Source organism: Heterocephalus glaber, unplaced genomic scaffold (genome assembly GCF_053883595.1).
Source record: "Heterocephalus glaber isolate CG9 unplaced genomic scaffold, H.glaber_assembly_v1.0 deba00001104, whole genome shotgun sequence".
Lineage (NCBI taxonomy): Eukaryota > Metazoa > Chordata > Mammalia > Rodentia > Bathyergidae > Heterocephalus > Heterocephalus glaber.
In genome coordinates this window covers 3114111-3117259 of record NW_028258193.1, presented here as the reverse complement: position 1 = coordinate 3117259, position 3149 = coordinate 3114111, and the positions used below count along the sequence as shown (strand labels likewise).

Below are 3149 nucleotides of genomic sequence, written 5' to 3'. Positions count from 1 at the left end.
CTTTCTTATCCTGAGAAAACAGAGAAACATCAGTGTAGCATAGTGTAATGTAGTGTGTGTGTATGAGTGTGTGTATCATTTTTGAAAGCTGGTTGTATAATTTATTTTACAAATTCATTTCTTTTGAATATAGGAGTAGTTTCTTACATGGATTAAAATATGTAATGCTGAAAAGAACATCCAAACACATATATTTTGCATATTGTCACTTTATTTATTATTCGTTGTATTTATTTTTTTACAGTGCTGTAGATAGAACCCAGGGCCTGGTATATCTACTAGGCAAACATTCTACCACAGTGTTACACCTCCAGCGCTAGGACTTGGAGTATATTTCCAGAAAGAAAATTTCCAGGTCAAAGGTAAAGCCATTTGACATATAAGGCCAATTTTTTTTCAAGGAATATTGTACTTTATTTTTCCAAAAGCAGTGGAAGATATTCTCACGTTTTCTGAAAGTTCTTCAAGTACTGAGCATTAATATTTTTTTAAAAATCTTATGTAATTCAGTGTACTGGTCAGCTTTTCTGTCCCTGAGACAAATATCTGATACTGACAGCTTGAAGAAGGAAAGGTTTGACGGCTCATGATTTCAGGGGATACAGTCCATGGTCACCTGGCTCCAAGGCAGAAACATCATGTCAGAAAGCCATGGTAAAACAAGGATGCTTAGTTCATGGAGGTGAGAACACAGAGCAAGGGAATGTGATCAGAGAGGACGAGGTGAAGAAATGGACACAGATCTTGAGCTTATGCCTCCATGACCCACCCAGACACACCGGAGGTCTCCTCCCCCGAGCCACTTCTGAGCCAGTCAAGTTGACAATCCAGCTGAAACTTCACATCTAGTGAACATATTACACCTTACTCTTTTACTGTGTAATTCTTTGGTTACAAATGAAGTTAAAAATCTTTCATAGACCTACTGGTCCCCTTAGGGTTTCTCTTAGGACTTGCTCCTCTGCAGCACTGGTATCACATGTCATATTATTGTTGCATTTTTTTTACTTTCTGCTTATTGATTTGCTAGTTTTCATGAGATAGTGACTTTATTGCTCAGCATCTTTCATGTATCACATTGGTCAAGATCCAGAGAGAGTGTGCAGGAGGAAGCTGGCATTCCTGGTGTTGAACTGCAGTAGAGATCGATACAAGGAGGCTGGAAATCATAGGCAGGGAGAGCTATGCAACCTTACAAGGATAGCAAGGTGCAGCAGCAGGTAATGCCTGGGACATGGTCGGCCTGTGCTGGCTGCAGCAAGGAGGTGCAGCAAGGAGCAGCATCGTGCTCCTTGTGTAGGTTTTTACTACTTTTTAAAAAATGTTATGTTTCTAGATATTATTTTGGCATATCCTGAAAGACCAGTATTTTTCCCCAAAGTTTAAGTAGATTTTAGAATTATTTATCATTCATTATAAAACCAATCCCATGTGAATAACCTGGTATCTTTTTGAGGATTTTCCTTTAATTGCATAGTACCACCTTGTTTTTAATTTGGGACTTTTCAACAGAAGTTTTAAATATTGTGAAGTTTCCTTTTTCTTCTATAAATTTTCTCCCTTACAAATTGGACTATTTACTTCTTCTGTGATTGAGACTACTTTACGATTTTGACTGGGATTGCTTTGAATTTTGTAGCCTCATTTAGGAAAACTGCAGCCTAGGAACATTCTGTGAATTTCTATTTGTTCACATCTTTCCTGAGTTCCAGAGAAGCTATAAGCATTTCAGATTTAACTTTCTTCAAATCACCGAGGGCATATGTCCATACATCTTTACAAGATAATTTTTTTGCTGTGTGAACGAGAATTTCTACATTTTTCTACATGGTTAATGTGGTGTTTATGAAGACTACCTTTTTGCTCTCAGTCTTCCTCCCTCTGTGTGTCTCTGTCTCTTGCCCTCTCCCTCCCTGGCAAATATTTGTGCTTATTTTGGGATGGACACATAGCTGTCCTGATTACGAATTTTAGCTTTTAAAGTAGCAGCATTGTTCCCAAAATGTAGATATGTCTCTGTCCATTAACACTTACTTTTTCTTACTTCATTCTGGATTACTTTAGCTGCTAGAAAGGGAAGTGAGTAAGTGTTTTAATAAATAACTTCAATATGTTCAAACATACTTAATAAAGGAAGGATTGCACGTCACCTCCGGGACTGAGGATCTGCCCTGGCCGTGTAGTTTCCATCTGGTGCCTGCCACAAGCCTCAGCTCTCACTGTCTCTGTCTATTCTTCTCCAGACTCTCCCTCGTGTCTGTGTTCATCCTTGCTCTGTCCCGGCAACCACAGGTAGGGCTTGTTTCTTCTCTCTTAGGCCTTGCCTGGTCCCTCCTGTAAGTGAGATCTAAGGGTCTTATGTAGGCATGACATAGGCCTCATAACTGGGTGACCGGGTGACCAGGCCTCCTGATTCCTTCCCAACATCCAGAGAGGTCTAATTTAGTCAGTGCCATTCTTAGGTCCTTAGATAATCATGGATGGTAAAACTAGAAAAAAAGTTTTGAAATGATTTGTATACATCTCAGAGGGCCAGAGAAAGAATTTGAAAATACAGCACTATCAAAAGACAAGGACATAGAGAAAAAGCGAGCTCTGGGTATGGTGGGTGGAAAGTAACTTGGTACAGTCACTAGAGACACAGTGTGGAGGTTCCTCAGAAAAGTAAAAATAGAACCTCGTGCGATACAGAAATCCTGCTACTCTGCACCTATTCAGAATAGATGACTCCAAGATGTAGAGGAGACATCCACACTCCATGTTCATTGCACTGCTGAGGAGAGCTGAGGTATGGAATCAGCCAGTGTCCACCCATGGATCAGTGAATAAAGAAGGTTTACACACATGCACAACAACTCACACACGTACACTAGCACGCTATTCAGCCTATTTTTTTAAAAAAGGAAGAAATCTTACCACTCGCAGCAACATGGCTGATCTGGAGAGACATTGTGTTTACTGAAATAAGCCAGGCACAGAAAGGCAAATTCTGCATGCTCTCAGTCACGGTAGAATCTACAACGTCTGTGCTATTGTGTGCAGAGTAGGGCTGGGGACATCTTGGCCAGAGTATTTCCGCATGCAAGCTTGCAAAAGTAGCTGCTGTAATGGAGTGAGACAACTACAGTCTGGAAAATCCCGCTGCAGTT

General features: G+C 40.3%; 1 protein-coding gene across 4 annotated transcripts in view; it reads left to right on the top strand.

Moving 5' to 3' along the window:
* Window positions 1-3149, top strand: part of Csmd1 (CUB and Sushi multiple domains 1) — a 1515607-nt gene that overhangs the window by 160157 nt on the left and 1352301 nt on the right. The gene's annotated exons all lie outside the window — the stretch shown is intronic.